Here is a 14178-nt window from a genome sequence, read left to right as displayed (position 1 = left end):
TTCCTAGGTTGCGATTTGATCCTTGGTCAGGGCACATATGGGAGGCAACCAACTGATGTTTCGCTCTCACCTCCATGTTTCTCTCACTCTCTCTCCCTTCTTTTCTCTCTAAAAAATCAATAAACATATCCTTGGTTGAGGATTAAAAAATAATAATAATAAAAACTACTTGAAACCCCAAATGAGGTGACATTGGCAAATTATAAAATAGGAGTATTGGAAAAGCCAAACTACTTCACATTTGCATCCAAGACTTCCTTCAGTACCAAATCAGTCACTCCACAGTACTCCCAAGTTTTCTAAGATAGCTAAAATGTTAATTTGGTTAATTCTCCCATCTTTTTTTTTCTTCCTTTAAAGGTATCTCTGCATGCCTTTCTTTATGATATCCCTTTGGTTCAGGATTTTTTTGAAGCTCATTCTTGATACCATGCCAGTCTTTGCTGACTGTGGGCAGTTCAACTGCCCAGGTGGTGAGCTGTTTAACAGGTTGAGATTGCCTTCTCTTACTGTCAGCAGGCAGCAGTGTTAACAGCATTTATCCCCGCACAAAGTCCATTTGCCCTAATGACACCCCCCTGTACTCAAGCACTCCTGTGTGTTAATGGAATGGCCTAAGGGGACATCTAGGCTGTCTCTACCTCCTCCATTACATGACCCATTTAACCCATTTAACTGAAGGCCAGAGTCACTGTTTCTTTACTGCTTTTCAGGGGAAGGGCTCTTGTCACTATTCCTAGAAGAAACTCCTGCAGCCCCACCTCCTGTGTTTAGGGGATGGCATTGCCAGCCACAAATTAGCAGAGATTTAAACCAATTCAGTTAAGTAAGTTGTGGAGTGTAAAGGCTTGTTTTAGAAAGACAATTCTCAGAGGGTTGCTTATATTACATCTTAAGAGTGGGTATCAGGGCCTAAATTCCCCATCTTATTAGTCTGATTAAGAAATTAGAAACCCTATATCTAAATGATAATATTTCCTTGGAAGGCTGAAACATTAAGCAGCTTGGATCCATAAATTAAAAACAATGGGGTAGGAACTGAGAAACGTAGATGTTAGTCCCTGCTAAATTATTAGGTAGCTGTATGACCTTGGGGAAATTAGGCAGCTTCTCTGAGAATGTGGCTTCCTTATCTGTAAAATAACCTTTGAGGTCCTCTTCCTCAAAATCCCAAGATTATATGGTTTTAAGGTCCTGTGGAAATTTTGGCCAAGATAATTTTTTTGTTGTTGTTTTTGCCCCTAAACAGAAATGTTAACCATGTTTCTAGTAGGGTCAGCAGTGAATGCAGGTATGTTTTCAGAAGAGATTGTGGAGAATGGATGTATCTGAAATTGGGGGTGGTTCTGCTGAGGAGAACAGACCCCCGCTCACAGCAACACACTAGAGCCTGAAGGCCTGAGGATCATGGAGGCACAGGGATTAAAAGGATGGGCATGCCTGTGGGAAAGTGAGGCCACTGTAAGACACCCTGCCCCTGTCATGCCTGGGGTTATTGCTGAGTCCCTGAGATGGAGGAGGACCTTTTGCAGGCTCCTTATTTGTAAGCAGTGCATAAAACTCCCTACCGCAGACTGATGCAGGGTGTACACAGGATCAACAGCCTCAGTTTTTTTAACTGTAAATCAGCTTCATTACAGATTGAAGGGTTCTTTTAAGAAAAGACTTTTCATGGAGAGTGTTCATTTGCTAACCCCATCTTACCCATTTTTCTCCACCCCATCCCCCACTTCACCTAAGAATCACATAGGAATGAAATAAAGTGGTCTAGACATATTTTAAAGATTGGAACATTTTTCCAGACTATGATAGGACAGCTCCAAATGCGATGCAGCTGGCGATTCCTTGGGTGGCCTGTGGTGCCTCAAACCCAACCCTGGCTCTCTAAGCAAACTAAAGTTCATGCTTTCCAGGTCTTTAATTAGGAAGGAGAGAAACAATCTTACAACCTTGCTTACATGAAGAAGTCTGATTTGTACAGGAATCCTAAAGGACTTATCAAATGCTTTTGGCTTTTGAGGAGTAAAAATCAGATTTCTAAGTTCTCTTGTCTTTTCACCTTTCCCCTAGCTTAGCTAGGAGTAACTCAGGGCAGAACAGGCCAGCCCTCAGCCTTCCTCAGATTGCAGCAGTCACTTGGGTAGAGCCGTAAATGTCACCCTGAAATAAGTATATAAAAAATAAACAAAAGCATCAGCCCACACATTATATATCAATGGCTTATATTAAACAATACTTTGGAAGGTACAGAATAATGTTAGGGAAATATATTAGAGGTGCACAAAAGGAAGATGTTTTAAGAAGTAAGTATCCTCTATTTTGAAACAACAGCAGAAGTGTTGTTAGTCGTATTTTAAATATCATTATTAGTTGTTTTCAAGAAGATAATATATAGCCCATTGGGTACCTTGGCATCAAAACACAATTATAAACAGACAAAAACCAACAGCAAAGGTACCAAAGTTTTTTTAATGGAATTTATTTAATTTTGATTTCCACTAAGTGAAAATAATATTTTAAAATTCCAATCAGTCCCCAAAGGCAGCAGGAGATCTGTGGCCTCCTGCCTAATGATGTAATTAAGCTGAGCTCATCATTATCCAGCCAGACACCACACGCACACACGCACACACGCACACATGCACACACGCTGCTGTAAATTGTAACTGCGTTTGGAAGATTAAGGGGTCAGTAAATGATTGGGAATGTGTGTGGGTTGAGGAGCAAAAGTCTTAAGGGATATTTTAGTTTTTGTATTAGATATATGTTGATATGTTTTCATAGTAGCTGGACTAAAAACGGGATGTTTTAGTGTGAGAGTACTGGAAATCATCCTCAGAGACAGTAAAATACACTTCTTATTTGCTACAAATATACTTAATACAAGTTTACATGCTTAAAAAACATATATTTTATTTTTAAATTTAGTGTTTATCTCACAGATTAATGCAGAAAACACTGAGTTTCTTTTGAACATAGAGGTTTTAGTTGTCTGATAACCATTTTAAAATCACTCTCAGCCATGGTGAAGTGTTTCTCTCAAATACTTTTAGTTTATTTTGTAGAAAATGCATGTCATGAAAGTGAATGTTGTATAGGATACTGAATACGTATCCTGGGTATGTTTTGAATAAGAACATCATTTCTCCAATATAAGTTATGCTTTCAAATAGAAGCACAATTAAAGAAATTATTTTGAAAATAACGTTTGTACGACATGAAAAACAATGTCACACAGTACCTGTAAACACACGCGTAAGAATGGCCAAACACTGGCCAATCTCTGCTCTGCACAGTTTAGTTCGGCTTCTCCCCCATCACATTTGAGATTTCTTTTAACAAAAGCTATAGCTACCTGCTGGAAATTTTCACAGTTGGTATTATGGGCACGGTGATCAATTTTTAAGGGGCTAGGACATATGGAGAAGGAATTTGTTGCCCATCTGTTAAAAAAATTCTCACCTATATGAATAAAACTGTATTTTCTTATCATTAGATGATTTCATATCCAAAGGAACCAATTTATTCAAAATAAATAGAAAAGGTAATCCCAAATCTATTGCTTTTAGGAGCCTGTAAATCATTCCTAAGCACTCCTGAGGCGTATTTCTGGCACCAGGGTGACAAGTGAAATGACTTTGGGGAAATCTTATGGCATTACCGATGGCTAACAACACCTACATTGAAGTAGCAAAGGTTACAACCAGAGTTCTAACTTGCATGAAGGGTATACCTTAGAATAAACTCCAAATTCTCTGGACAATTGAGGGCAGTTAGGGACTCTGCAGCATTTGACGTAAAAGCCTTCAAGACAACGGAGTCAAACTAGGCAAAGACCTTCTTGTTGATAGGAGAAGCAGGGCTTTAAAAACCAACCAAGAACTACAGGAATGTTTATTATGTGTGGCTAGAAGCCAAGATGTGACTTGGAATAAAAAGCTAGAAAACTTTATGGTAGGATAGATGGCCCAGGCCATGCTGATTATATTCTTCCACTGTTTCATTTACTCTGTTGGTAAGAATTTATTGAGTGACTGCTATCTGCCAGATGTATTAAGGATACAGCATTACAAACAGATGATATCCCTGTCCTCCTGTATCTGTATTCTAGTGATTGAGACAGATGATAAACAAATAAATAGAGAGACAAATCTATTGTGATAAGTACTGCCAGAGAAATGTCTGGCTTTATTGAAATGTCTTAAGTGATGAAAAGAGGAAAAGCTCTTTAAGGTAGGATGATAAGGGAAGGCCTTTTTGAGCAGGCAGTATTTGAAATGCGACCCAAAGACTGAGGAAGAGGCAGCCATGCTGAGAAGTAGACAAAGAGCACTCTAAGCAGAGGGATGATATATGTGAGCGGGCAAGGACTTGGTGTGTTTCAGAAATCAAAAGGGGGCCTATGTAGCTATAGCAAAGTATGCCAGAGACAGATGATACCAGGAAAGGTTAAGGAGGTTGGCAGGAGCCAGATCACTCTGGGACTCTTTCATTGTGGCTCTTACAAAAGCAGTGGAAGGGACTTAAACAGGGAAATCATATGATCCAATTACATTTAAAATACATCACTCTGTTTTACTTTCATTTGGATGATGACAAAAAAAGATTATTCACAGGAACTGAATCATTTATACCAACACACATACATAAATAAGTCTGCATTATTTAAATCTTCAAAGATGATTAGAAAGAGAAATTTAAATGTGGCAAAATCAGACAAAAGAATTATCTTGCCATGTGGGTTTACTACCAGGAGCTCTTATAAACCTTCCCAAAATAATATGTCAGCCAGAACACATACCTTTTAATTCTTTGGCAGGAAAATTAATGGAAATTCACAAGGTAAAAAGATGTCCTGATGATAAACATGCTGGAAGTTTTAAAAATGACTGGACCCTTTAATTGTGAATTTTCAGCAGGGTCTTCCTTGGCCAGGAAAAGCCTTCTTTTTTGTAGGAGAACAAAACGGGGGAACAGTGGCCTGACCCATCTTCTTATTCTCAGGAGGATGTACCTCCATACTCTTCCTGAGGCTGAAGAGAACCCCTAGATCTCCATGTCTAGAGTCACCTTGAAATATTCTCTGCTCTGTGGCCACATCTTGAGTGCAAACATTTCTTGACTTCTTGTTCATTAACATTTCCCTGGATTTAGACATTATAGTAGGACAGATGTCATTAATGGGGATTTTTAGAAGCAAGGCAATTATTTAAAAATCCTTTATGCTATACAGTTAAAGTATTAATGCATTTACTACATTATTTATGCACAAATGTTTACCTAACTACAGGTATTCTATGTTGACAGAGTTCTGAAAGAAGATCATGGGCAGGGTAAAGAGTTAGGCTGACTTGTATTCAAACCTGGCTTGGCCACTTTTTAGCCTTTTGATATTAGTCATTTTACTTCTCTGATTCCTGTTTAATTATTTATAACACAGCAATAATTAAACCTAACTCATAGCATTATTATGAAGTTTAGAGGTAGGGCGTATACAGTGCTTGGCATATAAAAGTGGCTAAACTACCAATAGATTTCATTATATTTTTGTTGTTATATTTGCCAGTTTCTTTCCATAGAGTTAAAAATCCCCTCCTAGTCTCTGCTTTTTCCTCTCTGATCTACCTATTCTATTGTTTGCTTTGGTCCAGTTTGATTCCTCCTTTTTCCTCTTCCCCAGGGTTCAAATTCCAATTTCCTTTGCACTTCAATTATCTTTGACTTAGGCTCTTGATTGGGAGGCAGTGAGTAGAGCTCCCAGTTTGCCTGGTGCAGGTGGTAGGAGCAGCAGTGATGATGATGGCCCAGTGTTTGTGGGGCTGTGTTTCTGAGGCATCAGTAGCACTGGTGATGGTGGTACCAGTGGTTTCAGTGATGCCAAGTTCCTGGTGTTGGTGGAGTTTGGTGGAGAAACTGGGGGCTTTATTCTTTAACCTTGAGAATCCTTCACCTAATATCCTATATTGAATCTTCTTAATGTATTCAGAGTGCATTCTAGTGAATTCTGTTCATTTGTTTTGTTTCGTTTTTGATAAGAACTCTGTACAAATCGGTCTGTTTCTATCCTCTTTTTAGTCCTTAGTATTTTCACAGTCCGGTTCTTTTCAATCCCCTCCCCCATATTATATAGGGGGCTTACAGGTTCCCTTCTGCATACCCCTATAAGCCACTTTGTTCTCACAAAATCATGTAAACATAGAGTTTGAAAATTAAACTCATTCATTATTTTCCCTGTTTCCAATATTTCCTTCCTTGGTGAATGGCTCCATATACCACCAGTTTTCCAGACCTGAAATCTGGACATTTTTTGATCACTCACTGCTCTTTATACACAAACACTATTGATTCTGTTGCCTAAAATCTTCCCATGCTCATCCCTCTGCATTATTTGGGTCAGACTCTTAACACCTGTATACTATTTTTATAACCCCCCTCCCTTACCTTCTTTATCTTGATTTGTACCAGAATAATATTTTTGCCATGAAAATCTGATCTTATTGCTACTCTGCTCAAATATTTTCATCATTTTTTAATATCTATAGAAAAAAAACTAAACTTCTCTGTATGACATGTAAGTTTCTTCAACTCATAGCTCTTACATTTCAATCTAGCTTTATTATCTGCTACTACTTCCCTTTAGCATCATGTTCAGTTTATTCTGTACCAATTTAAGTTCCTCAAACATAGATTAGTTTTCATATTTTTGAAATTTAGAACATATTGGTCCTTCTTTCAGAACCCACTTCTTTATTGCCTGCCTAGGAAACTCCTCATCCATCTAGCTGCAGTAAAAACACAACGTTCTCCCAGACAGAGCCAGGTTTCTTCCTCCTAGTCCCCATGGAACAGTTTCTCTCCCCACTACACTTCTTGCAGGCAAGGGTTGTATTTTCATCTTTTTAGACTTATCTGACACCTGATTGGTGCTCAATGCATATTTGTTGAGTGAATGAATGAATACACGAATGAAAGTTTTCTTCCCACAAGGCAACACTTCTCTGACTCCTTTCTGTTCCTACAGTTCTTGTGGTGGCTAGTCCTGTTTCTAGCCTGCATTTATGACACTGCTCTCCTTTTTTGCCGTATCTACACATTTATGCATCATGTCTACAGGGTCCTTTTCATTCTCTTCCATTCTCGAGGCTGTATGTTTTTTAGATACATACCCCATAAACATAGGTCACAGGTCACCTCTAAGGAACTTCTGCCTGGTCACAATGTCAATCACTTAACTCTGTGTTTTCTTCTGCTGACATTGACCATTTGGGCTACACCGGTCATATGTGTCAGTCTGATTCCAAAGCTTTGCTAGACACCTGCTGACTTTCATATATTGTGGTTCTTACTAGTTTGATTAATCAGTTTTCTGTAAGTTTGATCATCAGTATTAATTTCATCCATCTACAGAAGGAAATGGCCACTTACATACTACTCTAATTTTGGGCAGTAAAGTATTAGCTTTCTGAGAGAAAATTACAACAAATAGTATTTCCACAGGAGACAAATTAACACTGTGTTTAAGAGGATTTGTTTCCATAGTTCATAAGTCTCTTTCAGTATAATGACATGACAGCTAAGTCCCAGCTCAGAAGGAACTACTTCCCACTAAAAAAATATTTTAGAACTTCAAACTCTTGATCTGTTTTCCTTCCATTATACTTAGATAAACTTATAGCCAAAAAAAAGAGAAAAGAAAATGGTGAAAAGTCACTAAACTTATTTGAAAGCCTGACATTCTATAACTTGTTTAAAGTTAAAAGCTAGTAAGCAACAAAACAAAACAAAACAAAAACAAAAACAAAAAAACTGTAACAACAGCCAAAATGAAAAATCTATAAAGCTATTTTTCTGGTATATTGAGGGTGATCTTTAACTCTGCCTGCTGAGATAATACACTTCTGGGACTGCAGTCCTTCAGAATGGTATCTAATTCAGTCATGGCTGTGACTAAAGGGGCTTCGGCTCTTTGAATTAAAAAGGTCCACTATTGAAATTGACTTTGCCTATAGACTAGATGGAGTCACTTGGTTCAAGAATGGTTTATTTTATTTCAGGTTTTCTACCTTCACTTCCCTTCTGGTTAAGAGTAGTGGAAATGATGTTTTCAGAATGCTTATTTGGTTGGCTAGGCACTGTAGTAACTTCTTTAAACTTCATATCTAATTAAGAAGACATCGTTACCTTAATTTTATAGATGAAGAAACTGAACCTCACAGCCATTCATACATTTCTCAGAACAGAATAACTAGTCAATAGAAGGCCAGTGAAGGAGCCTGTTCTGCCTGACTTTAAGGCCCATTTGGTGGTGTCTTTTAGCAGTTATAATCAGGGGCTGAGGATATAGTCGAGTTATTCTGGATATTTCCATCTCCCTTGGCGACCGTGCCAGATCAATTCTCCTTTTTCACCATCATTTAAAGAAACTTTATCCTCCAAGAGATTCTAGAGGCTTATATAATTTGCAGTGACCAAAAACATAAGAAAGATATGTTCATGGAGGCTCTTACATATTTATTTTAACCATTCTCTTTTTTTTTCTCCTGAATACAGGGTAGGCCATAAGAGGCTAATTTGGAATTATTGCTATCCAGTAGTCACTGCTCTGCAACATACTGTGTCAATGATGAAGCTTATGTGAACTACTAAGTGCCAAAGTTACCGATGTTAAATGTGGTAGTTCACAGGCAAGATCAAGAATGGTTTCATGGAGGAGGTTGGAGTAAGTGTTTGTGAAACTGATAAGCACTTAAAAGATGAGTAGGTTTTGATAGACTGAGATAAAGCGATAAAAGTAGGCATTTCAAGATAGGAAAAGTATGAACAAAGGGACAGAAAAATACTTACGCCTGGTGTATTGGGTCACCTGCACCATGTGACCTAAGTGTCAGAAGTTACACACAAGAACTGTGAACATATAATATGAAAAAATTGAGTGTGTACTGTATGTCATGTGCTACTTAAAACTCTTGTATTATACGCATTACCCCATTTAATTCTCACAATAATCTAATGTGGTAGGCACTGCAATCATTCCCATTTTACAGATGAGGAAACTAAGGAACAAAGAAGTTAAGTAATTGTCACACATCTAGGAAGTGTTAGATCTAGAGAAGTCAGCTCCTAAATCCATGCTCTTAATCCCAGTCCAGGAAGAGGTGTGGACACATTACCTTGAGGGAACCTGACAATAAAAAATGGTTGGGGAAATTCTCCTGTGACAGGTAGAATTCACCTGAATCTCTATACATTTGTTTTACTATTTTATTTCCACTTCTCTACTTTCCCAAGTTAAATAAAAACTAGTTTCTAGTTATCTGATCTTCACCTTCGGCTCTGCCCTTCCCTCCTCCTTTATCCATCACTCATTTTTCTTTCCATTTTTATCTACCTCTTTTCCTTCTCTCCTTTATTCTCTCCCTACCTACTACCTCTGGGTTACACGATCCTGTAATATCTCTTCCCATTTGCAGGACTGTGGTTTGGGAACTCCACCATTCCCATAGGGATCTCTAGGGCCAGAGTGGAAAGGTTACCAAATTGAGAAGTTGGGGAAATCTGGAAGCAGAGCTCAGTCAAGGGTCTGTGAGCTTAACTTTTCTGTCCCTCCAGCCACCCCTTGCCTCATTCTGTCAGTCACCGAGACCCACTTGTGGGAATGATGAGAGCTGTGAACTGAGAGAGTCAGCCTCTGAGCCTTTGCCAGGATAGGTTTTGCTCCCCTGCAGCTGATTGGGTCACCTCACCAAGGACAGCCCGGGATGTGTTTATTTGCAAAGCCAAGAGAATCAGAGCATGGTATTCCAGCAGTTCTATCTTAGTTTTCTGGAACTTGAAACCAAGACCTGCCTAGGATTTTCATTAGGTATTGGAATGGGTGTCTTCGATTCTAAAAAAAGAAAGAAAAGCAACAAACAAAAACGCAATTTCTGATGGAATTGGAACCAGTAATTTCAGTCCAGGTACTCTGAGGTGGTTGGAATTGCCCAGGTGGTTCTTATTACATCTCAGTCTGATCACTTGCTGCCTCCTGCACAAGAGAAGGGCAGGGAAGTTTCAATGTTACAGACATTGTTGAGTGTTCATCACATGTCTTCATTTTACGTAGCACTGAGAAGACATGTAGGGGGAAGATGTGAGACTAAAAACAAACAGTCTGAAAATAATATATAAAAATAAGTAAAGTCTACAACAATGTCAAAATAATAGGAAGCTAAAAGTTACTTCATTAAAAATATTTAAGAGCTCCTGTTTTAGGAACTATACTTAGAACTATTTGAGCTATGAAATAGTCTGAACACTGCTCTGCTCATTTACCTTGGTGCTAGATCTGGTGACAAATAACTACTGATTGTCTTGCAAAATAAATTCCATCTTCAAAGAAAAAAATCACTGTTACTGAGGCTCTATAGAAGAATGTATTGTACTTCAGGCTTCAGAAGTGCTTCAGATGTCAGCAGTGTTGAACAGGGACTGAACTCCAAAGGGCCTACTTTGGAGAAAATAACTTCCATCTTAGTGTATTATGTTTCTGAATGCTTGTTTGAAAATAAAGTCATGTTATTTTGTGGTTATGCTGTAATCACAAGGTCACAGACATTAGATAGATTACTATTTTGTGAGACTTACACATATAAGACTGTTAAAGAATAATTGAAGGCAAAATAACAAGAATCATTAGTTCAAACTCATAGAAACAGAGAGTAGAATGGCAGTTGCCAGGGTCTGGGTAGGTTTGGGTTGGAAAATGGGCAGGTGTTGGTAAAAGGGCACAAATTCTCAGCTATGAAATGAATAAGTTCTGAGGGTTCAATGTATAACATACTGATTATATAGTTAAATATTGTTTTGTGTAATTGAAATCTGCTAAAAGAGTAGATCTTATATACATATAAAAAATCACATTGTACACTAAGTACCTAACAAAAACTTTGTCAATTATACCTTAATAAAGCTGGAATAATTTATAAAAGAATTATACAAAAGTGACCCAAAACCCAATTGTCAAATGATAGTTGAATTCAAGGAAGGAAATTATATAGACTGGAATTCTTACAAAAGACCACAGGGAAATGTGAGACTTCAAGTGTGTAAAATTTGGGATACGGGGACATAAAAAATTAAAATGTAGGATTTAAAACACAAGAGCTGCCTGATTAAACATTATCTTTAAATTAAGCAATTTATGGAAATAATCTTAAGGATATTGGGCAATGGTATACAAGTCTTCTAATTAATGTTACAAAAATGGCCTAATCCTTATGTGACTTGTAAATCAATCATCCTTATTTGACCTGTAAAGTAGTGCTAAGCTCTTGAGAGAAGCCTTATGAAATAATGTTGGCAGCATTCCCTAGCACATTTAGATGCATTTTCTTGAGACTGTTCACATGTCCAACGAACCCACAGACTACAGATCCCTCACGGTGCTGCATTCCCAGAACCCTGTAGAATGTAGTGACTAAGAAAGTCTTGCAGTCCAGCTCAGAAAGTAAGCCAAGCTTCCACAATAGCTAGCAATCTGTGCTTACACATGATTGTTTGTCCAGAAAGTCCTCCCAGGTAGTAAATGAAGATTAATAGGTAAATATATAGAGAAAAATAAGATCTGAAAACAAGTCACATATTTATTTCTCTAATTATAATCTAAAGATTAAATAAATATCCAAATGAACTAAATAGCTAAAGTTTTATTGGCCCTTTGCTTTGTAATCAAAACTTCCAAAGTCGGCTTTTTCTTCAAACAATCATGCAGAGACCCTGTTCAATATGTTCTGTAGATTTAAGCAAAAGGAATGGAACTTTAAACTTGTCACTAATTTCCAATTATAACATTAAAGGCTGAGATGAAAATCCACAATGAGGAAATGGATTCATTCTGAATCACATAAAATTTCATGGATATTTAATAGAATAATAACGCTATATTTATTGAGCATACTGATTGAGTTGAGTGCAAAACACTGTGCAAAGTGGTCTATTCAATCCTTGTAACAAACCTAGGAGGCGGAAACTGTTGTAGTTCTTCTACTGTGGATGTGAAAAAAGAGGAGCCACACAGAGGTTTGGGAACTGGCCCCCAAACTACAATTGGACACAAACCTAGTTAATTCAACTCCAGAGCCTTCCTTTAAAAAAAAACAACACTTTTATTTATTTTTTATTTTTAACAGTAACAAATGTGCATACTTCAGTAGTAAAATAAGGACAAATTTGTAATTAGGTTGAACATTTAATTTGCTGTGTTTCTATTGAGAATGAGAGTGTGGTGGCCCTGGCTGGTGTGACTCAGCGAATGGAGCACTGGCCTGTGAACCAGAGGGTTGCCTGTTTGATTCTGAGTCAGGGCACAGGCCTGGGTTTAGGGCTAGGTCCTCAGCAAGGGGTTCATGAGAGGCAACCACACACTGATGTTTCTCTCCCTCTCTTTCTTCCTCCCTTCCCCTCTCTTTAAAAATAACTGAAATCTTTTTTAAAATGTGCTAAAAAAAAGAAAAAGAAGAAGAGGGGTTGCTAACTGAATAGAACACTGGGAAAATAGGTTTAAAATGGAACACTTCTGAGAAAAGTAGGATTGATGGTCACCTAATTTATGATGGAAATCGATAGTCCCTGTCTAGACTATTCCCTTCTCACCCATTTCTGCTCTTTAGAGCATTTAAAAACTATTTTTGCTGCCTTTTTTGTGTTGCAATTTGGGAGCTCTTTTTTTTTTTTTTGAGGAATTCGGCCCTAAGCTTTCTTTCTAAGGTCTGAAGCTTCTCTTATTACTGTCATACCTCATAGATAATAAATAATTCCACTTTTTTTCCCTAAGAAACAGCCCTCTTAGATTCTCTATCTTTCTGATCCGATATACCATATTTTTCAGACCATAAGATGTACCTAGATTTTAGAGGAAAATAGGAAAAAAATTTTTGAAGCAAGAAATGTGGTAAAATATTTAATAACATAAATAACATAATGTTTCACCAATGTAAATATGAACAGAACTCAACAGCAGCATTAACAACCATTATTCCTCCCAAATTTGGGAGGTGGAGAAGAAAAGTGCATCTTATAGTCCAAAAAATATGGTACCTGTGCTTTCTAAATCTACTATACCATGGTTTTCTTGGGAGCATCCTCATCTTTATCCTGGAGATAATTTCTTCCATTTTAGGTTTTCCATGTCTTGGATTGCATGTCTTTGTTCCAAATACCAGACCCTCTCTGAGTCCATTTCTATGTGAGTAGTGTTCTGTTTTCTCCAGGTGGTGTAGGTGGGGGGAGGAGGGCATCTAAACTCAGAAATCTCCTGTTACAGACTCAGAAATCAATCTTTGGCCCAACTTAGCTTGCCCCTTAGTCTTCAAAGTCACTGGTAACAACAGCTCCTGAATCCTTCTAGAGTTTAGGAGCACAGAAATGCTTGTTTCTTCTTTGGCATTTCCCTTTCCAAGAAGTTAGGTTTCAAGTTTCTTTTATTTTTCTTTCTTCCTTTATTTTTTAAATTGTTGATTTACTGAATTAGTTGCTATTTATTTCATCTTTTTCCACCTTCCAGAACTTTTCCTGTTCTCTTTCTCCTTGGGAGTTCATACACTTAAAAAAAAGAGAGAGACTATTTTTTAGAGCAGTTTTAGGTTCACAGCAAAACTGAGCAAAGAAAATACAGAGTTCTCTTGTACTTCCTGTCCTCCCACATTCACAGCTTCCCCCACACTCAATACCCCACACCAGAGTGGTGAATTTGTTTTAGCTGGTGAGCCCAAATTAACACACCAAAATCCATAGTTTATAGTAGGGTTCACTATCGGGTTGCACATTTTCAGGTTTGACAAGGATAATGTGACATGTCTCCACCTCTGTAGAATCATACAGAATATCCTCACCGCCCTACAAGTCCTCTGTGCTCTGCTTATTCCACCATCCTTCCCGTTGACCCCTGGCAAACACTGATCTGTGTAATCCCCATATTTCTGCCTTTTCCCAAACTATATAGTTGCAATCATATAGTATGTAGTGTATTGGCTTCTTTCAGGAAATATGTATTTAAGATTATTTAAAATTTAAAAAAAAAGATTTTATCTATTTAGAGAGAGAGGAGGAAGAAGGGAGATAGAGAGGGAGAGAAACATTGATGTGAGAGAGAAACATCAATAGGTTGCCTCTTGTACACATTCCAACTGGGGACCCAAC

The sequence above is a fragment of the Phyllostomus discolor genome, chromosome 5 (genome assembly GCF_004126475.2).
Source record: "Phyllostomus discolor isolate MPI-MPIP mPhyDis1 chromosome 5, mPhyDis1.pri.v3, whole genome shotgun sequence".
Classification (NCBI taxonomy): domain Eukaryota; kingdom Metazoa; phylum Chordata; class Mammalia; order Chiroptera; family Phyllostomidae; genus Phyllostomus; species Phyllostomus discolor.
This window is presented reverse-complemented; position numbering follows the sequence as displayed.